We start from the raw sequence: 27,962 nt of genomic DNA, 5'->3' as shown, positions 1-27,962 counted from the left end.
GAAATTGAAAGAAGTAGCCGAAATGATATTTAAGGTAAAAAAAAAAGTTTTTTGCACTTAATGTTTTTTATTTTTGGTCTTTAGCTGTGTCAAAAAATATATGGAATATTGAATTTCCTATAATTGTTATGTATTAATTATATAACTAGAAAAATATATTTAAACATTAATATGAGACTATTTTAGACTGCCCTTCCTTTTTTTTTGAGACAGATTCTTGCTCTGTTGCCCAGACTGGAGTGCAGTGGTGTGATCTCACCCACTGCAACCTCCGCCTCCCACATTCAAAAGATTCCCTTGCCTCAGCCGCCTGAGTAGCTGGGATTACATGCGCCTGCTACCACACCTGGCTAATTTTTGTATTTTTAGTAGATAAAAGGTTTCGCCATGTAGGCCAGACTGGTCTCGAACTCCTGACCTCAGGTGATCCTCACACCTCAGCCTCTGAAAGTGCTGGGATTACAGGCATGAGCTACCGCGCCTGGCCAGGCTGCCCTTTCTTACAGAACCAAAGCAACCAGTAGCCAGTAAATTCACATAACATTTTCATAATGGATAAAATCAGCTCAGTCCATGCAACCGTCACTGGCAAGACAGAATCATTACTAAATGAAGCAAAGAGTTATATCTTGTCTTAGGAAGAAAGATACCAGGCCTAGAATATCGTTTACAAAATGAAAAGAATCTGAGGGTATAAGAAGAAACGAAATTTAGATATAAAATGGAAAAGGAAAGCAGCCTTACAGAATGATTCAGAGAACTCCTTGTCAGAAAAAAGGAAAAAAAAATGAGAGAACAATTTGTTAAAGAATATTATATTTCTTGCTAACCAAGACAAATGAAAACAACCCAAGCCCAGCGTAGCTAAATTATTCCATCAGAATTAGTAACTTTCCACATCTGAGGCTTTGATGCATGGAAATTCTTGGCCTTCTCTGCTTGGCATATGCTTTGAATTAACAGACCTATTAGGAATGAGTATTTGACAGGAAACAGACAATGTGGCTTCTAGTCTTAACTCTGCCACCAGCTAGCTATAGGCCTTTGAGCAGATCAACATTTTTTTGTCCCATAGTTTATCAAAAGGCAGCTCCAAATTTGTTCATTCCTTTAAAATATGTATGTCTTTTTACAAGATGAAAAAGTTCTGGGCCAGGTGCTGTGGCTCATACCTGTAATTCCAGCACTTTGGTAGGCTGAGGCAGGAGGATCAGGAGTTTGAGACCGGGTTGAGCAACATGGCAAGACTCTGTCTCTTCAAAAAAATTTAAAAATTAGCAGGTCGTGGTGGCATGCACCTGTAGTACCACTACTCCAACTGCAAAGGCTGAGGCAGGCAGGAGGATCACTTGAGGCCAGGAGGTCAAGGCTGCAGTGAGCTATTCCAGCCTGGATGACAGTGTGAGACCCTGGCTCAAAAAAAAAAAAAAAAAAGTTCTGAAGATCTGTTTCACAACAGTGGCAGTGGAAATATGCTTATTACTACTGAACGGTATACTTGAAAATAGTTAAGATGGTAAAAGAATAACATAAAAGTCAGTGTTGGTTGGCCAGCATCATAGAAACCAGAAAAATCTATTTCTTGAGGCTCAGTCACATATCAGACATTTTAGGCACAAGGATGCAAAGACCAACCTCCTGCCATAGGTTATTGTCTTATCAAGGGAAACAAATGTATAATGTATAATAAGTTTGTAGAAGTATAAAGAAAGTGGTTTAAAGCACAGAGTTTGTAAAAGTACATCTTTAGACAGAAGTGAGATTTGGGGAAAATGTCATAAAAAAATAGGTAGTATTTGTTCTGGATACTAGAACAAAGACAGTCCCTAAAAAGTAGGACACAGCTGGACATGGTGGCTCACACCTGTAATCCCAGCACTTTGGGAGGCTGAGGCTGGAGGATCACTTGAGCCCAGGAGTTCGAGGCCAGCCCAGAATTGCCACAGATGTTAGAAATCACCAATAACGACATTAAAATAATTATTATAACTGTGTTTTAACAAAAATTAAAGGTGTGCAAGATATCAAAAAATACCCAAATCAGCAGGGCACGTGGCACATGCCTGTAATCCAAACACTTTGGGAGGCTGGGGCGGGCAGATCACTTGAGCCCAGGAGGCTGAGGATGCAGTGGGCCATGATTGTGCCACTGTACTCCAGCCTGGGTTACAGATCAAGACCTTGCCTCAAAAAAAAGAAAGAACAAACGAAGAAAAAGACTCAAATCAAACTTCTAGAAATGAAAACTATGATGTCTGATATTAAACTACAGTGGCTGGGAGTAACAGCATATTAGATATTACAGAAGTAAAAATTGGTGAATTTAAAAACATAGCAATAGAAACTATCCAAAATGAAGCACAAAGAAAAGGTAAAATTTGAAAAAATGAATAAATCATCAGGGAACTGTGGGATAACTTCAAGTGACCTAATATATAAAGGAGTAGTAAGCGAAGTACCCGAAGGAAGGAGGAGGACAGAAAAAATACTTGAAGAACTAATGGCTGAAATTTTTCCAAATTTGATGAAAACTGTATAAATCCTCAGATCCAAGAAGTCAATGAGGCCGGGCATGGTGGCTCATGCCTGTAATCCCAGCACTTTGGGAGGCTGAGGCAGGTGGATCACAAGGTCAGGAGATCGAGACCATCCTGGCTAACATGGTGAAACCCCATCTCTACTAAAAATCCAAAAAAAAATTAGCTGGGCATGGTGGTGGGTGCCTGTAGTCCCAGCTACTCGGGAGGCTGAGGCAGGAGAATGGCATGAACCCAGGAGGCAGAGCTTGCAATGAGTCGAGATCACAACACTGCACTCCAGCCTGGGTGACAGAGCAAGACTCCGTCTGAAAAAAATAAACAGTCAATGAACCCTAGGCACCAAAAAAAAAAAAAAATCATGACGAAAACTACACTAAGGCATATCGCAATCAAATTGCTCAAAGTTGGTGATAAACATTGCCAGAGGAAGAAGACACATTATATACAGAGGAATAAAGGTAAGATGACAGCAGATTTCTCATTGGAAACAGTGCAAGTAAGAGAGCAGTAGAGAAACATCTTTAAAGTACTGAAGGAAAACCCCCTCTACCTACAATTTCATACCAAGCAAAAATAGCTTTCCAAAACAAAGGTGAATTAAAAGACTTTTCAGACACAAGAAACGTAAAACAATTTATTCCCAGAAGACTCACAGTAGAAGAGGTGTTAAAGTCCTTCAGAAAGAATAAAAATATACCACATGGAAATAAAAATATACCACCTGGAAATATAGATCTCCAAAAGTGACGGAAGAGCACTAGAAATAATAGCTACACAAGCAAATTTGTAAGATTTTTTCCTTGTTGTTTAAATCTTTTTAAAAAACAATTATCTGTTTTAAAAATAATAGTAAAAGTAACGTGGATCAATTCATGAAGAGAACATAGCAAACCGAAATATATATGGCCCTAAACGAATTTGAAAGTATATAAAGCAAAAACAAACAACAAGGAAAAATGGACAAATGTCTCCATAATTGATAGAACAAGTCAATAGAAAATCAGTAAGCATATAGAAAATGTGAACACTATCAACTGAGTTGAACTGAGTTGAACTAGTTACCATTTATAAAACATTCTGCCTAACAGCATCAGAACACACATTCTTTTCAAGTGCATATTTGCCAGAATAGACCATATTCTGGGTCATGTCACAGTTACAGTAAATATTATATAAAAGCATTCAAAATCTCTGCCATAATGAAACAAAATTAGAAATCAATAGCGAAAAGATCCCTGGAAAAATTCCTAAATAATTGGGAGCCAAATAACACACTCCAAAGTAACTTATAGGTCAAAGGGGAAATTAAGAGACATTAGTATTTTGAACTTCATGAATATGAAAGCAATAACATTTCAAAATTAATGTAATGCTGCTGAAGCAATACTTTTTATAGAAAGATATAGGACAATAAAATGCTTTTCTTCTAAAATGTGTAGATTTTAAAAGAAAAGTCTCATATCAGTGCCCTCAGCTTTTATGTTAAGAAACTAGAAAAAGCCAGGCATGGTGGCTCATGCCTGTATCCCAGCAATTTGGGAGGCCAAGGCAGGTAGATTGCTTGAGTCCAGGAGTTCGAGACCAGCCTGGGCAACATGGTGAAACCCCATCTCTACTAAAAAATTACAAAAAAATCAGCCAGCCGTGGTGCCTCATGCCTGTAATCTTGGCACTTTGGGAGGAGGCTGAGGCAGCAGATCAACTGTCCAAGACAGGTCAGGAGTTCAAGACCAGCCTGGCCAACATGGTGAAACCCCATCTCTAGTAAAAAATTACAAAAAAATCAGTCAGCCATGGTGCCTCATATCTGTAATCTCAGCACTTTGGGAGGAGGCTGAGGCGGGCAGATCACCTGTCCAAGACAGGTCAGGAGTTCAAGACCAGCCTGGCCAACATGGTGAAACCCCATCTCTACTAAAAATACAAAAATTAGCCAAGTGTGGTGGTGCACACCTATAGTCCCAACTACTCAGAGGCTGAGGCAAGAGAATCACTTGAAACTGGGAGCAGAGGTTGCAGTGAGCCGAGATCGCTCCACTACACTCCAGCTTGGGTGACAGAGCAAGATTCCATCTCAAAACACACACACACACACACACACACACACACACGTTAGCCAGGTATGGTGGCATGCACCTGTATTCCCAGCTAGTTGGGAGGCTGAGGTGGGAGAAACACCTGAGCCCAGGAGGTTGAGGCTACAGTGAGCCAGGATCGAGCCACTGCACTCTAGCCAGGACAGCCAGAGTGAGGCCCTGTCAGGAAAAAAAAAAAAAGAGAGAGAGAGGGGAATGAGGGGGAGAGAGAGAGAGAGAGGAAGGAAGGGAGAGAGAGAGAAAAGGAAAAGGGAGGGAGGGAGGGACTAGAAAAATAAAAGCAAATTAAACCAAAGAATGCAGAATAAAGGTCAGAACAGAAACCAATGAAATGAAAATCAGAAAAACAATAGCAAACATCAATAGTACCAAAATAAAATTGATACACATCTAGTAGGACTGATGAGGAAAAGCAGAAGACACAAATTCCCAATATCAACGTGAAAAATGTGACATCAATACAAATTCTATTGATATTAACTGCGTAACAAAAGAATGTTATACAACTTTATGCCAGTAAATTTGACGGCTTAGATTAAATAGACTCCTTGAAAAACACAAACTACCAAAACTCACACAAGAAGAAACAGATAACCTGAATAGCTCTATGTATATTAAAGAAATTTAATTCATAGTTAAAACCTTTCTACAAGGGAAACTCCAGATCCAGATGCCTTTACTGGGGAGTTCTACTGTAGATTTAAGAAATAACACCAGTTCTACACAAACTCTTCCAGAAAATTGAAAAGGAGATAATGCTTTCCGGCTCATTCTGAAGCCAGTCTTCCCCTGATACCAAACCAAACGAAGATAATACAAGAAAAGAAAACTACAGACCAATGTCCATTAGGAGCATAGATGTAAGAATTATAAGCAAAATTTAGTGCATCCAATTCAGCATTTTATAAAATAACTAATCCAACGGTATATAAAAAGGATAATACATTGTGACCAAGTGGAATTTATCCCAGGCATGCAAGGTTGGTTTAACATCCAATAATCAATATATGAAATTCACCAAATAAACAAACTGAAAAAAAAAATCATCTCAGTGGTTGTAGAAAAAGCATTTAAAATCCAACATCCATTTCTGGTAAAAAAAAAAAAAAAAAAAGTACATCTATGAAAAAATCTAAAGCAAATATCATATTTAATGGTGAAAGACTGAATGCTTTCCCCTTAAGATAGGATTTAACTCTATTGCATAGGATAACTGGTTTGTCCATTTTGAATAATTGTATTAATTGAATAATTTATATTGCCATTTTATATTATCATGGTGGGAACAGTTTGACAGTGTTTTAAGCTAACCATATCCCTGCCACATATTCCAGCCACTCCAATCCTAGATATTTATCTAGGAGAAATGAACATATTTATCCATATAAAGACATACACAAATGTTAATATCAAATTATTTGTAATAGCCAAAAACTGGGAATAACCCAAATGTCCATTAGCATTGGAAGATGGATAAACAAACTGTATTATATCCATACAGTGAACTACTACTCGGTATTAAAAACAATGAGCTATTGATACACACTACAACATGGATGAATTTCAAAATAATTTTGCTTGGTGAAAGAAGCCAACCTGAAAAGTGTATCTGTTTATATACAACTCTGGAAAATACAAACTATAGGAGCAGGAAGCAGTTCAGTCATTGTCAGGGGTTGGAGAGTGGATAGGGAAGGGCAGGAAGTAGGAATTACAAAGCAGCACAAGAAACCTTTGGGGAGTAATGGACAGTATGAGTGCAGTGATGGTTTCACAGGTATAATATATATCTCAAAACATGTCAAATTGTATACCTTAATTATGTGGACTTTATTATATGTCAGTGATGCCTTAATAAAGCATGCCTTAATAAAAGTGACTAGAATCTGGAGTATAGGGACGGATGTTCAGGTGAGACAGGGCCATGAATTTTGTGTAGAGGAAAACAGCACAAACAAATACATAAAGGAACTATTTGAAAATACGTTGGGCTGGACATGGTTGCTCATGCCTGTAGTCCCAGCACTTTGGGAGACCAAGGCAGGAGGATCACTTGAGCCCAGCAGTTTGAGACCAGCCTGAGCAACATGGTGAGACCCTGTCTCTGCAAAAAAAATTTTTTAATTACCTGGGTATAGTGACACATACCTGTAGTCCCAGGTACTCGGGAGGCTGAGGCAGGGAAGGATTGCCCAGGAGGCTAAGGCTATAGTGAGATGTGATCATGCCGCTGCACTCTAGCCTGGGTGACAGAGCAAGACCCTATCTCAAAGAAAGAAAAAGGGAAAAGAAAAGGAAAAATAAAAAACATTGCCACTGTTCTGAAAACAGTGAGTAGTCCCACGTGGCAAGATCAGAGATTGTGTTGAGGGGAGTGGCAGGAACTACCAGAAAGGTATGTAGATATGACCAGATTGTCAAGGAACTTGAAGGGAATGTAAATGAGTCTGAAGTTATGCCAAAGCAGGAGGAAGTCACCAAGGAAACATGTAGAGTGAAAAGAGGGGCCAGGATGGACCCCTAGGCAACTCCTACATGTAATAAATGGGAGGCCAAATGGTAGGAGGAGACTTAGGGGAAGTGCTCTCCCAGAAAGAAGACAGCAAGGTCAGATGCCTCCGCATTAAAGGAGGCCTACCCCTAGAGCAGTCCATTTGATTTGGTGACCTTTGAAAGCACCTTTGGTAAAAGCATTGAGGGTAAAAGCCAAATTGCATGCTAAAATTAATAAAAAGACTAAATGGAAGTATTATCTGATCTTTAGAATATTATCTCTTTCTATTACAAATTCTGTCATTTCAAACTCAAAAGCTTAAATTTTCATACTGTACAAGTTCAAGAAACCCAGTTCTGAGGATCTGTTCTGTAGGTGAGAACCTGAAAATCTAATTGTAGGTATGTCCTAAACTCGGCCAGCTAATGCTGATTCCCAGATGAGCAGGGTTCTGAAGTTATTATTCTGCTATCAGGTGAAAGTAGTAACCTTACAAATGTGGGTGTATGATCCTGAGAAGACAGGGTATAGTTTCCTAACCTTATACACATAGGAAATCTGATATGCCATGCCCCTCGGGGCCACTGCCTACGTGACCCTGTATGATTTGATGGCAAGTTATTGGACCTCTCATATGGGTTGAATAAAAGAACTTAGGACCATTAACAAAGGGAAATATTTTTACCACATAATTTATGTATATGAGGTTTCAAAGCCGTATTCTGCTACCCTCTTATATACAGTTTGTGCCAGCCATCTCTTATGTTTTATAAACCTGGGCATTCTAATAGCTACCTCTAAGGTCTCTTTGAAATGTTTCTGAGGCCCGGGCGCGGTGGCTCACACCTGTAATCCCAGCCCTTTGGGAAGCCGAGATGGGCGGATCATGATGTCAGGAGATCAAGACTATCCTGGCTAACACGGTGAAACCCTGTCTCTACTAAAAATAGAAAAAATTAGCCAGGCATGGTGGCAGGCACCTGTAGTCCCAGCTACTTGAGAGACTGAGGCAGGAGAATGGCATGAACCCGGGAGGCAGAGCTTGCAGTGAGCCGAGATCGTGCCACTGCACTCCAGCCTGGGTGACAGAGTGAGACTCTGTCTCAAAAGAAAAAAATATATATATATATGTTTCTGAATCTTGAAAGTTCTGTCTGTTGGATTCTTACTTAGGCTCTATTTTCAACTCTTACTAGTGAAAGCTAAATCACATTCATTTTTTTGTGACTAGACTATGAGTCTTTTGTAAATAAACTCAGTATTGCTGTTAGTTAAATGATAGCCATCTGTTCAGAAGAGCAGAACTCAAACCTTTCAGCAAAAGGAAAGGTATAAAAATAAAATCTCAGCACCTGACAAATGTTGATTAATCATTAGACACTATATATTATCTCTGTTCTAAATCACTTATCCTGGCAGGGTGTGGTGGCTCACACCTATAGTTCCAGCACTTTGGGAGGCTGAGGTAGGAGGATCACTTGAGCCCAGGAGTTCATGACCAGCCCTGGCAAGACCCAGTCTCTACAAAAAATACAAAATAAAAAATTAGGCCAGGCATGGTACCTCACACTTTTTTTTTTTTTTTTTTTTTCTGAGACTGAGTCTCCGTCGCCCAGGCTGGAGTGCAATGGCGCGATCTCAGCTCACTACAACCTCTGCCTCCTGGGTTCAAGTGATTCTCCTATCTCACCCTCCTGAGTAGCTGGCATTACAGGCGCCCACCGCCACCCCCAGCTAATTTTTTTGTATTGTAGTAAAGACGGGGTTTCATCCTGTTGCCCAGTCTGGTCTCAAACTCCTGATCTCAGGCAATGTACCCGCCTCAGCCTCCCAAAGTGCTAGGATTACAGGCATGAGCCACCGTCCCCGGCCTACCTCACTCTTTTAATCCTAGCACTTTGGGAGGCCAAAGCAGGAAGATCGTTTGAGCCCAGGAGTTCAAGAGCAGCCTGGGCAACAAAGCAAGATCCCATCTCTGTTTGAAAAAAAAAGATAAATAAAAATTTAAAAGTAAAAAATTAGCTGGGCATGGCGGTATGTGCCTGTAGTCCTATCTACTTGACAGCCTGATGTGAGAGGATCGCTTAAACCTGGGAAGGTCAAGGCTGCCATGAGCCATGATCATGCCACTGCACTTCAGCCTGGGTGACAGAGCAAGACCTTGTCTCATTCATTCATTCATAAATAAATGACCCTTTTTAAAAAGAGGCAATAGTAAATCAAAGCTGATATTAGATTAACAAAATATGAATGTTACCACAGAAACACATTTCTTAGGCACATGGACTACCATCATATCATTTAGTAAAATTAAGGTTATTTTGATATCCTGAATAGTATGTGATACATTATGGATATGTATTACAGAATTCTCTTTAGAGTTTTGTACTGCTTTAAAAACCTTTTCACCGTCCTTTTATAACAGATTACAGTTAGATAGTCACAATTGTCCTCAGAAAGCCTTGGTAGTTGACTCTAATGCAGATTCCTAAATATGCTGTCTTTTGTTGCTTCTATCTTAGATAGAGAAATAAGGTCAGGAGACCCAGGTTCCTTTAAATATAAAACCTTGTAGTTTACAAACTTGCCATCAGTCATAGTGCTTGGAACCTAAATAGCAAGTGGGGCAGAGTAGCAAGCTTGCAAGTTCTCCAAAGTTCTTTGGGATAATAGATATTTTGACATGCTTCCTCTTTATTCTCCTGACTCACCCCTGATCTACCTAAGAGTGAACTAATTTTACTCTGATTTTGTTCTTGAAGTCTACTAATGGATTCCCTTTTATAGGTAAAAGGAGTCAAATATACAGCTTTTAGTGGTTTTGAGGTTCCTGTGGTTTTGCACCTTGACTGTTGTCACATCTCTTAGATGAGGGCATTGATTGAAACACACCAAAACAAAAAGATGCTCCCTCGACAACAAGCATACTAGGAAGCTACCTTTTAAAAGCCAGTGTTTCCTTTTCTGTGGCCATGGAATGCTAGCCTCTGCAGGTTGATTGCCACTACAGGTAGTTGAGCACAGAAAAATCTTGGTGATTCTGGAGTCCGTATGGTGAATGTATTTCTGACCCATCAATCTAGCAGTCATCTCTCTGACAGGCAGGATCCAGGCAAACTCCAAAGAGAAGAAACAGGAGCCATTAAAAGATAATGAAGTGAAAACAAAGTTAGGAGCAACACACCCCAGAGGGAATGGGGGGTGAAGTCCATGGGATTCCCTGCATAAGATGGAAACCGGAGCAGATAGAGAACTCACTATGCATCTGATAGGACTGAGATAATAAGATGGGTATCCGTAAGTCACCCCGGAAGATCTCTTTCCTTGTACTATGTAATCACACCACACGGAAAATTTTATTTAACCAAGCAAAATTTATTGTGGATGTCATGAACTTTCAATAAAGCCTCACTAATTTCAATTTTACTCTTTCAAAATTTTCATCAGTAAATTAAAGGATACAAAAGAAATCAAATGTAAGACTTTGTAGCCTGAGGCTGCTGCCTAATGATTTTTTAATGGATTGAGCTATATACAGACAAGGTAAATCAATGGTCCTCAGATTGGAACTATGGAAAGTAGGAAGAACATTTGGCTGGGCCAAAAGGACCCTTATTTAAATACCTGCTAATTATTTGAGTTTTACTGTAGAATGTTTTTATCATACTTAGTATTATGTGAATAGTACATAAATTTGGGATTCTTTCATCAAAATTAGTGCTTTAGGTTTGATTTCTGTATATCAACATGTCATTCCTTTTATTAATAACAATAATACTTCCGATACTTTCTATCGGCTCCCACAATTATGTCAATAACTTTACCTAAACTATCTTATTTAACCTTCAAAGTCACTGTCTTACAAGATAGACATATTTATCCTCATTTTACAAATGAAGAACCTGGAGTTCAGAGCCTATAAATGATTTGTCCAAGGTCATACAGCTAGCAAGTGGTGAGCACAGACAGATTCAAACCCAGTCTTTCTGACTTCAAAGCTCATGATCCCTGCAAACCACTGTTTTGATGTTAGGACTAGGGAGCCTAAACAGCTCGCCAGGGATGTGCTTCTTGACTTTGAGAGGGCTTCAGCTACACCTCACCTTTGTGTGCCTTTACTTTTATTTTCTCAATCTGTATAGTGAGCCCACACTCAGAAGTGCCAGGCTCTCTTTCAAGATAAGTTAGGTACCAGAGATAGAGCAATAAGCAAGATACTATTTCTTACCACACTGAATTTTCAAAGAATAATGAAAAGCAAGTACAATGGTGATGGGCAGCATGAAGGAGAACTCTGCTGTGAATAAGAAGTTTACTAAGAAAATGATTAAGAAAAGAAGACTTGCAGAAAGACAATTAGCCTGATTTGGAGAAGAATTTGTGGAGACGCTATTTATATTTGAAAGAAAGAAAACTGAATTTCTTTACTCAACATACTATAATTCAAACTAACTCACTTAATTTAAATTAGCTAGCTTTACAAAATTTCATCTTGGGTGCGTCAATCCGGATAGTCTTTGCCAGTAATGATACAACTGTGTGCATGTATGTGAACTCTCTTCACTTATACTAGATGCTAAAAGAGAAGCTTTTGTAAAGTACGGAAAGATAAGTATTGGCCACCTATAATTCTATTCCCAGCCAAAGTATCAGTCAGATACAAAGTTAAAAAAAAAAAAAAAACAAGGGATAAAATTTGGTCAGAGACTGGGCGCAGTGGCTCACACTTGTGATCCCAGCACTTTAGGAGACTGAGGTGGAAGGATCGTTTGAGGCCAGGAGTTCAAGACCAGCCTGGGGAATATAAGGAGGCCCTATCTCTACAAAATAAAAAATAAATTAGCCGAAAGTGGTGGCACATGCCTGTCATCCCATCTACTCAGGAGGCTGAGGTGGAAGGATTGCTTGAGCCCAGGAGTTCAAGGCTGCAGTGTGCAGTGATCACACCACTGCACTCCAGCCTGGGTAACAGATCAAAACCTTCCCTCAAAAAAAAAAAAAAACCAACAACACAGTCAGAGCCTTTCACACACACCCTTTCCTATGAAGTTTCCTGAGGATATATTCCAGCAAAGTAAGGTAATAAAACAGGAAAGAAGACATGAGAGCCAAAGGTAGCAGATCCAAATCAAGAGAGAAATAAAGTCCCTGAGTGGCAGCTGTGGTACTGACTGACACAGCAAGAAGACCCAGGGCTCTGATGATTGGTACCTATGAAATGCAGGGATTCAAGGGATTTTATTCAATTCTAGACCATGGAAGAGAAAAAGCAATTGTAAGTTCCAAGAAAGAAAATAGAACATACTTGGGGACATTACTTAAACAGTGAATAATAATTATAGGTTTGCAGGAATAAAACGTTCTTTGATTTCCAACTTTTAGAATTAATCTTAACCAAAGTATAGAAGCCTTAATTAAGGCTACAGAACACCGAGTTGATAATAGTCAATATTTTTTCAGTGCCTTGTATGTGCCACACATAGAAGGTGGTTGGGAATCTACAGGCAGTGAACGAAACATTTCTTAAAGGGCTTATATTCTAGAAAGGGGTATGAATGCCAAGCAAGTACACATAAGGTAATGTCGGCCGGGCGCGGTGGCTCAAGCCTGTAATCCCAGCACTTTGGGAGGCCGAGACGGGTGGATCACGAGGTCAGGAGATCGAGACCATCCTGGCTAACACGGTGAAACCCCGTCTCTACTAAAAAATACAAAAAACTAGCCGGGCGAGATGGCGGGCGCCTGTAGTCCCAGCTACTCGGGAGGATGAGGCAGGAGAATGGCGTAAACCCCGGAGGCGGAGCTTGCAGTGAGCTGAGATCCGGCCACTGCACTCCAGCCTGGGCGACAGAGCGAGACTCCGTCTCAAAAAAAAAAAAAAAAGAAAGGTAATGTCTGGAGTGCTATGAAGAAGCTGAAATTGGATAACATGAAAGAGCATAGCTAGGGAGAAGAGGTTGCTTTTGCTAACATGGAAAGCCTGTCAGAGAGTGACCCTTCAGTTAGGATTTGAATGACAAGAAGAAGGAGATCTGCGATGTTGCCAAGCAGAAAAGTAAAGGCCCTAAAGTGGAAATTAGCTTGTGACAGTGGAACGATAAGGGCCTGTGTTGCTCTAGCAGAGTGAATGAGGGGAAGAGTATAGAAGATGGAAGTGAGAGATCGCCCAGGCCAGATCATTGAAGGCCTCGTGGATAATGATAAGGGGATTTTAATAAGAGATTTTTTAGCAAAGGGAGTGACGTGATCTGACTTATATTTCTGAAAAATCACTCTGGCCATTTTGTGGAGGGTGGATTATAGCAAGACAAGAGGGTGGCTGTTCCTAAAATTAGAAGACAGTGGCTTGTACTAACATTTTAGGCATGGAGATGGTGAAATATATTTGGAGGTAGAAATGACAGGACTTTGTGGGCGAAAGGGAAAGAGAGGATTTGTTTGTGGCTGAAGCATCTGGGTAGATGGAGTAGCAGTGGCTGAGAGTGGGGTACCTGGGAAAAGAGCATCTTTGGGAGATAAAATCCAGATATCAGTGTCACAAAGGAAGCTGCCTCAGCCTCTGGTGTAAAAGTATAGCTGGCGGGAGGTGGGCGAGGGGGAGTAGAAGTGCTGGAAGGAAGGTGGAGATACTGGCATCCACACCTTAGAAAATGGGGAATACAGAGAGAGTTTCTTGTTGATGGAACAAAAATAAAGGATACATATGTTATTTAATGTGGTCAAGAAGTAATACAACTATTGATGAAATTACAGGGGAGGAGCAGAGCAGGGGTTATTCGTGATATGAACCTAGATCCGTTGTAAAGGGAAGTCAGTGGATATATATCAAGTTGATAATTTCAGATAAATTGAAGTTGATAAATTCAGAAAGGCAATATAAGCCTATTATTTAGTGTTTGGAGTTCACCATAAAAAGAGCTAAAAGTAGAAGCAATTTAAAGCAAGCATGAAAGAACCAGCAGTGGGTTAAGGGACTGTTGCTTTTCATTTTTTTCAGTCCTCTGCGTGGGTTACTTTGCTAGAGTAAAAGGGTAATATTCTTAATTGCCTTGACAAAATCAGATTTTCTGGATGTGGAATGGAAGTGCTTTTTGATTTCCCAAAACTAATTGAACAGGGGAGAGAGCGTTTCAAAGTCTTATTTCTTCAATATACCACCAAGAAGTTTTCATTTTAAAATCTGCTAGAAAGCGGCAGTGGGTATGCTACCAAGTGTCAAAAGAAATGGCTACTTCCTTTCTTGACTTACAGAAGTTTCTACCCTTTTAATTTAAAAGGGTACCTTCTGGAGAACAAGGAATTATCAACCCAACCCCACCAGAATTTACAGTTTTTCTAGGCCATATGACAAATTTAGTGGAATTGCAAGTTCCAGGAAAGGAGAAAAGGCTTGATACAGGGAACAGCCCAGGGGAGCAGCGCACAGTCAGCAGCAGAAACAGATGCTTGGAAACTTCCAGTGGAGGGAGGACCAGAGCTGGGGTTGCCAGGGTTAAAAACCAGAAGAGTGTGGTTTAGCAGCCAGTGAGGGTTTCTTTACCCGTTGGTTCGCCTGCTTCCACGCCCCACTCCCCCACACTTCTTCCCTCCTGGCCACCCTGCATCCTCTCAGCCCAGCAAGCCCCACACATACTTCCCACTGATTCACCTACTCTAGCACCTGTGGTAGAAACACCCTTTAAGGTCTCTCTTCCAAGGGCCCTTCTGTGCATTTGTATTTACTTTTCCCTCCACCCGCCCATCCTGTGACTTCTGAGTCCCCTTTTGCCCAGCACGCTCCCTCCAGCACCCTTTCCTCTCCGGAGCCAGCCCTTTCCATAGCCTCAGGTGGAACTAATCTGTCACTTCTTTCTCTTACCTTCTATTCCCAACAACAGACATGTGTGCTTGGTGACTTAGATTCATATCTACAGCATTAATAGACACCTTTAGGATATGCGTGTTAGAAACAGGAATGTTGTGTTAAAAATCCATCCAAGTTTCCTGTCTCAGAACCCAGAACTTGGCATTGTAGAATCCATCTGTGCAGATTAATCATATCAAACTGGGATGTCACTGAGTTTTTAGAGATTCGTGAACTTTACAAGAGTCGCTTTGAAAGGAGCTTTGAAAGCATGAAAAGTGTTTGTTAGAAGAGCCTTAAAAAGTGTGATAACTGACTGGGTGCAGTGGCTCACGTCTGTAATCCCAGCACTTTGGGAGGCCCAGGTGGGCGGATCACGAGGTCAGGAGATCGAGATCATCCTGACTAACACAGTGAAACCCTGTCTCTACTAAAAATACAAAAAAAATTAGCCGGGTGTGGTGGCGGGTGCCTGTAGTCCCAACTACTTGGGAGGCTGAGGCAGGAGAATGGTGTGAACCCGGGAGGCGGAGCCTGCATTGAGCCAAGATCGGGCCACTGCACTCCAGCCTGGGCAACAGAGCAAGACTCTGTCTCAAAAAAATAAAAATAAAAATAAATTTTTTTTGAAATGTGATAACCTTGGCTTACCATACATGAGGGTTGATAAGAGGAAACTATCCTGTACCCATTCTACACCAAGGAAGTTGGATTAAATGTAAGGACAAATTTTTGACTGTCAGAGACGATTACATGATAACTCCTTGAGGGCCCTCTGGTTCTGGGTTCCACCGTCTCTCACGGGCAGTCGGTGAGGGTGAGGCATCGTGAGACTCTGGGGCTGGCAGGAACTTAGAGATTCCAGCCAATGCAGCACAGTGGTCAGACTTAAACAGAACTCATCCCTAATTGCTCAGTTACTGCTCTGTTTTTAAAGACCAGCAGAGGAATATATTCCACAGTTCCCTTGGTGATTTATTTAATGATCTTAAACATCCTGCTCAGAAACTTGGTCCTATTTCTAACCAAAACTGCGTCTGCTGTGATTTCTTCTAGTTCTCAGAGACTGTGGGAAGCAGCTGTCCCCAACTAGTGACTCGCCCTGTGATACCTTCACATACTCATCCTCTGACCTTTTATCTCCCCTTTATTCCCGGATCTTGTTTTCTGGCTCCTTAATATATTCAAGTTATACGTGCTAAAGATCAGCAACAGTTCAGAAGCTCTCAGAGTAGGATGACTACTGTGCTGTGTTTACTTTCTCACTCTGTAAAGCAACTGGAAATTCAGATTTAACTCGAGAGGAGAGTTACCAATCATTGCTCATCTCTCCAAGACTAATGCTTTGGGAGAGAAAAGGCATTACGGAGGCAGGGAATTCACACTCCTGGGCGTGTCTCATGGCTCATCCAGTGGGAGGTGACGGTTCCCAGTTCTCAGTCTGGGGTACTTCCTTTCACTTCCCCTGGGTGTTCACCATTGAGGAACAGGTTAGATGGGGAAGAGCTGCACAAGAATTTCACACAGTGTCTTTTCTGTGGCAGATACTATTACAGAATTGGCCATGCAGGTCAGAGAGCACCACATGCAAGTTAAAATGCAAGAAGTCTCTGCACCCTTGGGCCTAGTGTACCTGCAAACACTTCCTCGATTAGTCAGCGCTTAGCAGTCTCAGCGTCTTGGCCTAGAGCAATACTATCCCCAATGAACAATGGAAGGGAAATATGCCCGTTTCGGTCTTCACCCAGAGAAAACAGATTGCTCATATAATATTACTTCTTCCATACACTCACTCACATGGAAATCAGCTGAAGTTTCTATGATACCAGGACAGTCAGCAGCTCTGCCATAAAACGTTTTAGTCATAAACATTTATTTATAACACAGACCTCAATGTATTTATTTAAAAGGCACCAGATTATCTAGTCGTGGAATTTATTTATTATCAACTGACAGTTTCTGAACACTGAGGATGTACAAAACACTCCTCTACACATCGGGGGTAGCCACAAGGATGACTTAAACCCCCCAGCCTCAAGGATTTCCCAGTCTAGAGAGGGCAATATACATAAAAACATATAATGACTGTGTCCAGTCAAGGTGCGTAGGAGCACAGAGCCTGGACCTGTAATTCCAGAGAGTAGGTGCAGCTGCTCTTCGAGCTGCTCTGGAGGTGTGTGTACTCACTCTTCCAGAAGAGAAGCCGGAGGGCTGAGGTCTGGGAGAGAAAGCACGGGAAGGGCAGGTCCCTCTCAGAGACTGATCTGGGTGAGGAAGAGTCAGAAAATGTGGGTTCAGTTCAGATTACCAAGGACCTTCTGTTCCATGTGAGGTGACCACAGATCCCCACAGATCCCAGTTTGCCTAGGTTTATGCCTGTTGCTCCAACATAATCATCAATAGAGCTGCATCCTTTAACTCTCAAGAGTGTCCCAGGTAGATGGTAAGTCCCATTAACACCGGACTAATACAGCTCTGCAAAGGGGGTTGATAGGCTGTAGAAATCAAATGAATGAATCAGATATGTGTCCTGGAAAGATAACTCCAGCAGCCATAAGAAAAATAGTTTGCAAAGGGATGAGACTGGAGACGGAATCTCTCCATACAGAGAGAAGTAGAATGAGACATACTTGCCTTGAAAACTAACCATATTCTAAACACACACTTGCCTAAATGTTGGTTATAAGATTGTCTCTGTTTCCAATGACAATTTTTTGAACTGTGTCAGACAAGTTGCATAGACGTTCTGAATGTCTTTTAAGTTCTCAGTAATTTTCAGAAATAATGCCAGTTGCCTGACACCAGCCTTTTTTTTTTTTTTTTTTTTTTTTTTTTTCAATATCACAGAAATGTAAAGAGGATTCTGATAAATACTTGGGGGAAAAAATCTCAAGACTCTTTTGGGAAAAGGGACTTAATATTGCAGAGGAGCGCTGATCACCCAGGTTTGGTGCAGAAGTTTCCGTGACCTTTTTCTAGGAAGCTGCTGCTGGCCATTATTGCAGCATACCTTTTGCATTGTTTTGCTAGTGTTGCAAACAGGTTTCACCAAGCCACCCACACTTCCCAGCCATCTTTTCTGAAACTACTGAATGCAGCTCTGAGATGGATTGGGGTGTAGTCTCCAAGGCACAAAGCTGAATTAATTGGACGTGGAGACTGAACCTGTAACAGTGGCCTCATTAGCACCACTGAACTACCCAGACACAGCCTCAATGACGCAAGGCACTTTTGGTAAGATGCTTCCTGCAGGTGTCTTGTGCACATATGCTCCCTTCTTCCAGGGCTACTTGGACTTGATGACTAAGAATGACGAAAGAATGAATGAGACCCCAGAGTGGTCAAGTCATCTGAAGGGGCTGGCCGTGGCTGGAGCCCAAGTTCTCAGCATGTTCATGCTTGAGAAGCAACACAGCACAGGGCAGAGAGAGTACAAGGTTTGGAGTGAGATTGGTCTGTGTTTAAGTCCATCCCTGCTACTTACTAGACAAGAGACGTCAGATGTTACTTAACCTTTGTGTACCTTGTTTCCTTCCCAGGAAAGTGGCGACAGCGCCTGCTGTACCTGGTGGTGGGGTTTGGGTTAACCTAGCCACACCCCCCGCGCAGGTGTGGCACACGTAGGCGCTTAGTTGACGGTGGCTAATTTTATTACTATTGTCATTGTGATTATTACAGAATAGGTTCTGTTTAAATACATTCATTCGCTGAGTCAACATCTGTTTTTTGAGCATGTGTCACTTGCTGAGCAGTGTTCTCTGCCCTAGGGATATAGCCATGAACAGGATAAACAAGGTTCCTGTCCTCAGGATGCTTAGACAAAAGCTCTAATTCAGCTCTTCTTTTTTCATTTTCGCTCAATTTATTGACTTCTGCCACCCGCTCGTTTGTTGCCCCTTCCTAGCATCCTCTACCCTCAGCCAGAAACCCTGTTTTCTCAGTAGCTTTGTCCTGTTAATATCCCAGAGGCCAGCAGCTGCATCATCTGCTCCTTTTTGATTTCCTCCATTCTGTAAACATGGATGGAGCACGGGCTTTGGAATGACCCGTCCTGCCCTGAGTCCCAGCTCTGCCTCTCCCCACCTCGGATGCAGAGGCTCCCATTCCTCTTCTGAACTGTTGGAAAGATCACACAGATGTGTCTCAGAGGCTTGGTACACTGCCTGCCTGATTTGGTTAAAAAGAAGCTTAAAAAGAGAAAGACCAAAGAGGGAAGCTTTTACAAGTTGCTTTTTAAAGCTTTGGAAGTTTGTGTTTGAGGTTTCAAACAGATAACTAATTAAGTTATTAGAAGTACTCCCTGTGATTAGGACAACAACTGTAACTACTGTCATGTTGCTACTATTAATTGATTCTATTTGGTTCCAATTACATGGGTCAAAAAAATATTTTCCCAACTGTGGTTGGACTCAGTTGACTTTCAAATCATATCACTCCCCTCCTTCAGTGGCTTCTCAAGATCAGGTCTGAGGTCATTCCCACCGCCTACACGGTGTGGCCCCACCTCCTCACTCTGCATTTTCCTGCACTTACTGCAGGCTCACTGCAGGCCACACCAGCTAGCCCCTCACTGCCTACCTCAGAGACGGCTCCGGTGCCATGCCCTCTGCCAGGAATGCTGTTCCTAGCCTCTTCCCCAAGCTCCCACGCATCTTCCAGGTTTCAGCTTAAATGCTTACTTCCCCAAAGCAGCCTTTTCCTGACCCTCTCGTCAAACATGTCTAAGTCCTCATGTTAGTGTCATCTAATAGCACTCTGGTTTTCTCCTTCATAACACCACAGTTGTAATTAGTTTTTGTATAATTTTTTTATTTAACATCTGTCACTTTCAGGGGGTTATAAGGAGTACATGAGGGGAGGAGTGTGTCTGTCTACCTGTGTAGAAGCTCAGGAACTGTGTGTTGAATTAATATATAGGAAGCTGTAGGTGGATTTCTTATCACTGCATGTATTCAGTCTTAGATAGAAACACACTCTGAAGGCTGGGCACGGTGGCTCACATCTGTAATCCCAGCACTTTGGGAGGTCGAGGAGGGTGGATCACCTGAGGTCAGGAGTTCAAGACCAGCCTGGCCAACATGGCGAAACCCTGTTTCTACGAAAAATACAAAAAAAAAAATTAGTCACTCCTGGTGGCTGTAATCCCAGCTACTTGAGAGGCTGAGGCAGGAGAATCACTTGAACCTGGGAGGGGGGTGCAGTGAGGCGAGATCTCGCCACTGCACTCCAGCCGGAGCTACAGAGGGAGACTCTGTCTCAAAAAAAAACAAAACACACTCTGAAACAGGTGCGTGAAACTGACCTTTAGATCTGGACTTCCTGTTCAGATGCCAGTGGTAACAAGGTCATTACTTGATAATGTTTACTGATGGCCATGACCTAGCTCAGTTCAGTCCTGAGTAGATGAGCATTCACAGCAGCCACACTGTCACCGGCCATATGAAGACTGGCCATTCTTGAGAGCAGAGGTGACAAAGCAGATGATCGAGGGCTAAGGGCCGAATAGATTCCAGAATCTGAGCAGCCGCTCTCACCAGGTCGTATCTCCAGGGTTCAGAGGTGAGGTTTTAGCGGGATGGAGGTGGGAGCTGCATCATATAAGTGAGTGGTGCCAGGGTGCCTTTCGTTGCTACAACGAAGAACCCTGTCTTTAAGGAGCAGGTTTTGCACATGAAAGTATTTTCTTCAGGCTTGGTGTGGTGGCTCGGGCCTATAATCCCAGCACTTTGGGAGGCCGAGGTGGGCGGATCACTTGAGGTCAGAAGTTCGAGACCAGTCTGGCCAACATGATGAAACCCCATCTGTACTAAAACTACAAAAATTAGCCAGGTGTAGTGGTGAACACCTGTAGTCTCAGCCACTCCGGAAGCTGAGGCAAGAGAATTGCTTGAATCTGGGAGGCAGAGGTTGCAGTGAGCTGAGATTGTGCCACTACACTCCAGCCTGGGTGACAGAGCAAGACTCCATCTCCAAAAAAAAAAAAAAAATAGTTTTTTATAATGAAATTATGTCTAGTTGTATGCATTATGAAGCAGGAAGAGTTATCAAGGGTGATTGACTGTTTTACATAATTGTGAGATTGGGGGTATGCTGTTTCTAGAATAAACACAGATCGACCTTTGTAACAGTGACCCCAAAATGCAGACAGGCCTGATGGGGATTTGTTCCTATACTCTGCCCTGTAAACACCACATGGCTTGGAGCCTCAGTTGGCGCCTTCGAGTCAGGGTTAAAGGTGCAGCTGTGTGGAAGGGCTTCTGGCTCTTTGTCATGTCTTGTGCTCGCTGCTGCTTTCCCACTTCCTTTGTAGTTGTCTGTATCCTTAGTCCATCTCCCCCATTAAACTACAAGTTCACTGAGAACAGGGACCATGTCATAAATATATTTGACTCATCCCTGGCACCTAGCACAGGAAACACTAAATAAATACCAAAAGAGGGAAGGAAGGAAAGCAGGTAGGTCAGCAGGCTCTGGTTGAGGGAAGGGAGGGTGTGGGATTCACCCTGGGCTGTACGCTATGCTGCAGCACTGACTGTGAAGCCACTTCATAATTGCTAAGTAGAGGGTGTCGGCTTAGAAAGGAAAGGGACCACATGTTGACCAAGATTTTCCCAGGTGACGCTGTGAAGGAAGCTGATGTCAGCTTCACATCCAGACTTGTGTAATTAGAAATTTCAGAGGGAGGATAAAGAAAATCAGCCTGCTAGTTGACAGTCCCCTTCTCAGCCCCTATGAACCAACTCCTGAAGGGGAGGAAGCAGAGGGCATGAGGATCCATTCCCAGGTTAGCCTGGGTTCTGCTTACTGCCCCCAGGCAGGGCTTCAGCACCTGCAGGCCAGGGACTCAGCGGGGTCTTTGGAAGCCACTATTGCAAAGCAGAAATACTTCTGTACATTATCTGCTAATTGTCAATGGGCAGGTTGGAGGCAGCAAACTGGCTTCTGGACCCCTACAGATAAATTTCAGCAAAGAGACTTAAATCAATTGTTGATGGATCTCACTGTCTCCTGCTGCTTGCATATTCCCATGCAGCCTTTAGCCCAGCAAGAATTGTAGTAAACCGGCCGGGCGCGGTGGCTCAAGCCTGTAATCCCAGCACTTTGGGAGGCCGAGACGGGCGGATCACGAGGTCAGGAGATCGAGACCATCCTGGCTAACACGGTGAAACCCCATCTCTATTAAGAAATACAAAAAAAACTAGCCGGGCGAGGTGGCGGGCGCCTGTAGTCCCAGCTACTCGGGAGGCTGAGGCGGAGAATGGCGTAAACCCGGGAGGCGGAGCTTGCAGTGAGCTGAGATCCGGCCACTGCTCTCCAGCCTGGGTGACAGAGCGAGACTCCGTCTCAAAAAAAAAAAAAAAGAATTGTAGTAAACCAAGATCGGCATCATACTGAATCAAAAGAGGGTTTAAGAAACTAAATACACTAAGTCAAATGTTTAGTAGCTTATCTTAACCCAGTATGTAGCAGTTTGAGGTGTGATTGAATGCCACATGTGCAGTGAAGGGACAGGGTGAGGAATGAGGTAGCCATGTGACTGTCCAGCTCCTTCTCATGAAGTGGAACTCAGTGTACTGTTTGTTGATGGCTCCATTTGAAATGAAGTTGACCTTCTGTTTTTCCAAATGTTTGTTAACTATTTGTATGTCTTTTTATTGGCCATTTTCATTGCAATTACAGTTCTCCCACTGACATGCTGAGGCACACACAGATCAATCTCATCCTCCACCAATGCATTTATATATTTAGAAATCACCGTAATTGCAGGCTGGGTGCGGTGGCTCACGTCTGTAATCCCAGCACTTTGGGAGGCTGAGGCAGGTGAATCACTTGAGGTCAGGAGTTCAAGACCAGCCTGGCCAACATGGTGAAACCCCATCTCTACTAAAAATACTAAAAAGCATTAGCTGGGCACAGTGGTGTGTGTCTGTAATCCCAGCTACTCAGGAGGCTGAGGCAAGAGAATAGCTGGAACCCGGGAGGCAAAGGTTGCCGTGAGCCAAGATTGTGCCACTGCACTCCAGCCTGGGCAACAGAGCAAGACTCTGTCTCAAAAAAAAAGAAAAGAAAAAAAGAGCTGTAATTGCAAAGAAAACGGACAATAACAACATATACAAATAGTTAACAAACATTTGGAAAAACAGAAGCTCAACTTCATTAATAATCAAAGGTATCTTAACAAAACAATGAGATACTATTTTTCCCTCAAGTCAGTATAGTTTATTTTGATAATAGTCTACATTCATGAGAATGCAGTAAGATTCTGCATTGATATATTGCTGCTGAGAGGTAATATAAATCTAGAAAACCATTTGAAAGTATAAACTAGAGTCTTTCAAATGCCCCTCCCTTTAAAAAGACAAAGGAAATACCATAAAATGTTAATCATAACTATTTCTAGGATTATGTTGTACATTTAGAGTTAAAGGGAAAAAATAACATTACTAATATTTTAATGCTCAAATCGTCTGCCCTAACAATCTCCTTTTAAGAAATATCCTGTCCAGGTGTGGTGGCTCACACCTGTAATCTCATCACTTTGGGAGGCGAGGCAGGAGGATCACTTGAGGCCAGCCTAAGAAACATAGCAGAATGTCATCTCTACAAAAAATTTCAAAATTAGCTGGGCCTGGTGTCATGCACCTGTAGTCCTAGCTACTGATGAGGCTGACGTGGAAGAATCACTTAAGCCCAGTTCAGTGAGCCATGATCACACCATTGCATTCCAGCCTGGGCAACAGAGCGAGACCCTATCTCTAAAAAAATTAAAAATTTTAAAAATTTAAAAGGAAAGAAATATCTTAAGAAAATAATCAGAAATATGGGTGTAATTTTATATGTAAAGATCCATAGAGAAGTTATTTATAAGTAGTGAAAAACTGGAAATGGTCTAAATGATTAAAGAATATCTAAATAAATAATTATATGAAATTATGAAATGATGAAATTTTTTGCAGCTTACCTTTACAAACTTTTTGATATCAAACGAAAGTGCTTATGATAAAATAAGTTTTTTTATGTGTGTAATATTCCGATTGTGGTTGCAATTTCAGAAAAAAAGTTCATTGAAAGAAAGAGTGTACCAGCCTGGGCAACATGGCAATACCCATTCCTACAAAAAATACAAAAACTTACTTAGCCCAGCGTGGTGGCATGCACCTGTAGTCCCAGCTTCTCGGGAGGCTGAGGTGGGAGGATGGCTTAAACCCAGGAGGGCAAGGCTGCAGTGAGCTGTGATTGTGCCACTGCACTCCAGCTTGGGCGACACAGCAAGACCCCTGTCTCAAAAAAAAAAAAAAAAAAAGAAGAAAATATGCCAAAATGGTTTACGCTGAGTGCTTTTGTTTTTACTGCTTTGAACTTTTCTGTGTTTTCCAGCTTTACTTCAATGAGGACATATTGCTTGATAATCACAGAAAATTTTTAACTCTTTATAGCAAAAGTTAATTACTAAAATGATATGTAAAATATAATGTTTCTATGTTAATATGTCAAAATACTAACAGTAGTTCTCTCTTTAGATGATGAGATGGTATTATGGATAAAATTTGATTTCTTTATAGCTTTTTGTCACTTTCCAAATTTTCTTTTTTTTTTTTTTTTGAGACAGAGTCTCACTCTATCTCCAGGCTGGAATGCAGTGGCACGATCTCGGCTTACTGCAACCTCCTTCTCCTGGGTTCAAGCAATTCTCCTGCCTCAGCCTCCCAAGTGGCTAGGACTACAGGAGTGCACCACCACGCCCAGCTAATTTTTTTGTATTTTTAGTAGAGACGGGGTTTCACCATGTTGGTCAGGATGGTTTCCAACTCCTGACCTCATGATCCACCTGCCTCGGCCTCCCAAAGTGCTGGGATTACAGGCGTGAGCCACCGCGCCTGGCACACTTTGTATGCAGTTGGATGAGAGTTTCTATAGGATAACTACTCTGTCACTGCATTACAATACCATAGCATTGACAAATGTAGACAGTGACACTGAAGGTCAAAAAATACTTCATTTTAAGGTCTGTGGCTGGGAATGGATATAATTGATTTAAATTACAAAAAATTAATGATAGATATCAATAAAAAGAGAAGTTAAAGATAGTAAAACGTATTAGGATGGAAATGATGAAATGTGATAAAACGATAATGGTAACAAAGTGCTAAAAGTGTTCAATTTAGGCAAATTAAATTTAACAGAGTTTAACTGAGCAAAGAATGATTCACAGATCAGGCAGCCTCCAGAACTAGAATAGATTGAGAACGACTCTGGGGCTGCCACATGGTCAGATAACGTTTATGGACAGTAAAAGAAAGTGTGTATAGAAAACAGAAGTAACCTACAGAAGCAGCTGGATTGGTTACAGCTGAGCCTGTGCCTTGTTGGAACTTGGCTTGAACAGCTGAACACCTGTGATTGGCTGAAACTCAGCTGAAACTCAAGTGATTGAGTGAGACTCAGCTCCAAGTTTCAAGAGTAGACTATGGTCTGCTCACACATCCAGTTAGGTTACAGGTCATTATGTGTGAAGAAACCTTTAGTCCAAACTTAAAATATGTAAGGAGGCAACATAAAGCTGAACTTAATTTAAGAAAAGTATATGAGAAAAATAAATTGCGCTTCAGAAAACAATTAAGATCCCTATTGTATATGGATTACAAACCCTTTTTTATAGAAGTTTTTCTTTAAAGAACATGCCCCAACAAGCAAAGTTCAGAAATTCAAGATCCCATTCGGTAATTTAGAAGCCCTTGAAAGACAATTTGGTTCATATTGCACACACACAAGCACACATTCTGAGGTACTTGGTAAACACATGCAGATAATAATAAAAATAGTTAACATTTGTCTAGTCCTTAGTCTGAGCTAGGCTATATTGAAAGCACCGTGCATATCTTAGCTCATATAAGCCTCACAATAACTCTAGAAGGTGGGACCTATTATTACTGCCATTTATAGCTGGAGAAACTGAGGCATGGAAGGGTTCAGTAGCTTGCCGAGGACCACAGCTAATTATTATAGTAATGGACCAGAGCTCAGGCAGTCTGGCTCCAACATCTGTACCCGCCCCCCACCAGTGTCTTGTCCCAAGACTATACTGCCTGTCAGATGTAAGGTACTGGTATTATTCAAAGCAGAAGGAGTAAAATATTTAGAACAGAAGCACATTTTAAAATAGAAAATGAGAGGGGCAGAAGAGACCTTGTTAATGACCTCTATTTCCTCTCATCTCCCTGGGAATTCATTCTACAGCAAAACCAGGGACAACTGTGGAGGAAGCCTGGTTCTCTTCAAAAGAAAGAACGTTTCTGGGCTCTTATTGTCAGCAGTTGTGTTATCTGACAATGCGCCCTTGCATGGAGAGCGGTTTGTTTGCTGTTTTCAAACCACAGGTGTGAGCATGTGATGATAGCCATGCATTACTGATTTTCTGTTTATCCTGCAGTGAAAAAGCATGATATAATGTGCTTCCATAAGGTGTGAAGTAAAACACTTTTAATCAAACTTCAAAGAACACTCTTCACTTCCGAGAGCAAAGCCTTGTTTCCTTGCTGCTCCGTCTTCTGTTCAGCATTAACTGTCTGCTGCCCATCTCCAGCCTGGCAGTGCTCAGAAATAAATTGTTTCCATTGGGCCTAGGCACTGAAGGGTTGGAACTTACTCTTGAGATCAAGGAGGGCCCTGCCTGTCAGAGTGTTTCTTTTTATCATCCCATGGCTTCCCACACAGACAAACTGTTTTAAACTAGACCTCAGGTTGACAAACTGTGATCCACAATAGAATCTGGCCCACCACCAAGATGACTTTGCATTTTTACATGCTTAAGGGGCAAAAAACTCAAGAGAGGTTTAATATTTTGTAATACCTCAAAATTATGCAAAATTCATATTGTGTCTATAAATAACATTTTATGGGAACACAGCCATGCCCATTCATTTACGTCCACAGTTTCAATGAATGTGGACATGGCTGTGAAGTGTGGACATAAACGAATGAGCATGGCTGTGTTCCCATAAAATGTTATTTTATAGACACAATTTGAATTTTATATAATTTTCAGGTATCACAAGACATTATGTAATTATGTCCAAATTATATAGTTACAGCACAGACTGTATGACCTGCAAAGCTGAAATATTTACCATCTGTGCTCTTATAGAAAGACTTTGCTGAGCAAAACCCCATCTCTGCAAAAAATACAAAAATCAGTCATGGTGGTGTGCACCTGCAGTCCCAGCTACTGGATGGAGGTGAGGTTGGGTAACGGGAGGATCGCTTGAACCCAGGAGGTCAAGACTGAAGTGACCCAAGATCCTGCCACTGCACTCTGGCCTGAGTGACAGAGCAAGATCTTGTCTCAAAAAAAGAAGAAAATGGGAAAAAACAGTTTGCCGACTCCTCAACTAGAGCACCAGAGCATCTCAAGCCCCACCCAGTTTGGCTGGCTTTACTAAAGATGAACTAGACCAGGCGCAGTGGTTCACACCTGTAATCCCAGCACTTTGGGAGGCCAAGGTGGGCAGATCACAAGGTCAGGAGTTTGAGACCAACATGGTGGAACCCCATCTCTACTAAAAATAAAAAAATCAGCCGGGCATGGTAGCAGGCACCTGTAATCCCAGCTACTGGAGAGGCTGAGACAGGAGAGCAGCTTGAAACCGAAAGGCGGAGGTTGCAGTGAGCTGAGATCACGCCACTGCACTTTAGCCTGGGCAACAAGAGTGAAGCTCTATCTCAAAAAAAAAAAAAAAAAAGATAAACTAAGCCTGTCAAGTGAAAGGCGCACATCATTTCACCGAATGATAACTGCAGGGTGTCCCACAAGCTGCTCGCCATTCTCTACATTCATCGTGGTTTAAACTGCCTTAATTGGGGTGATTTCCCTGCATTATTTGTCTGTAAAATATGTGAGATCTCCTCCTGAGGTCTTACCAAGCCATATTGTAAAGGAGACAAACATCATCAAGTTACAAGTTCCACAAAGAGCCTGTAAATCCCTTAGG

At 41.8% G+C, this 27,962-nt stretch overlaps 1 protein-coding gene and 1 long non-coding RNA gene across 5 annotated transcripts in view; both read left to right on the top strand.

Moving 5' to 3' along the window:
• LOC105485184 (myosin ID) overlaps positions 1-27,962 on the top strand; it is a 378,692-nt gene that overhangs the window by 286,610 nt on the left and 64,120 nt on the right. The gene's annotated exons all lie outside the window — the stretch shown is intronic.
• On the top strand, positions 43-27,719 carry LOC139359554 (uncharacterized). The gene is made up of 2 exons (XR_011615606.1): positions 43-12,707; positions 13,019-27,719. It is a non-coding gene; the product is annotated as an uncharacterized lncRNA (long non-coding RNA).

Source organism: Macaca nemestrina, chromosome 17 (genome assembly GCF_043159975.1).
Source record: "Macaca nemestrina isolate mMacNem1 chromosome 17, mMacNem.hap1, whole genome shotgun sequence".
In the NCBI taxonomy this organism is placed as follows: domain Eukaryota; kingdom Metazoa; phylum Chordata; class Mammalia; order Primates; family Cercopithecidae; genus Macaca; species Macaca nemestrina.
This window is presented reverse-complemented; position numbering and strand designations above follow the sequence as displayed.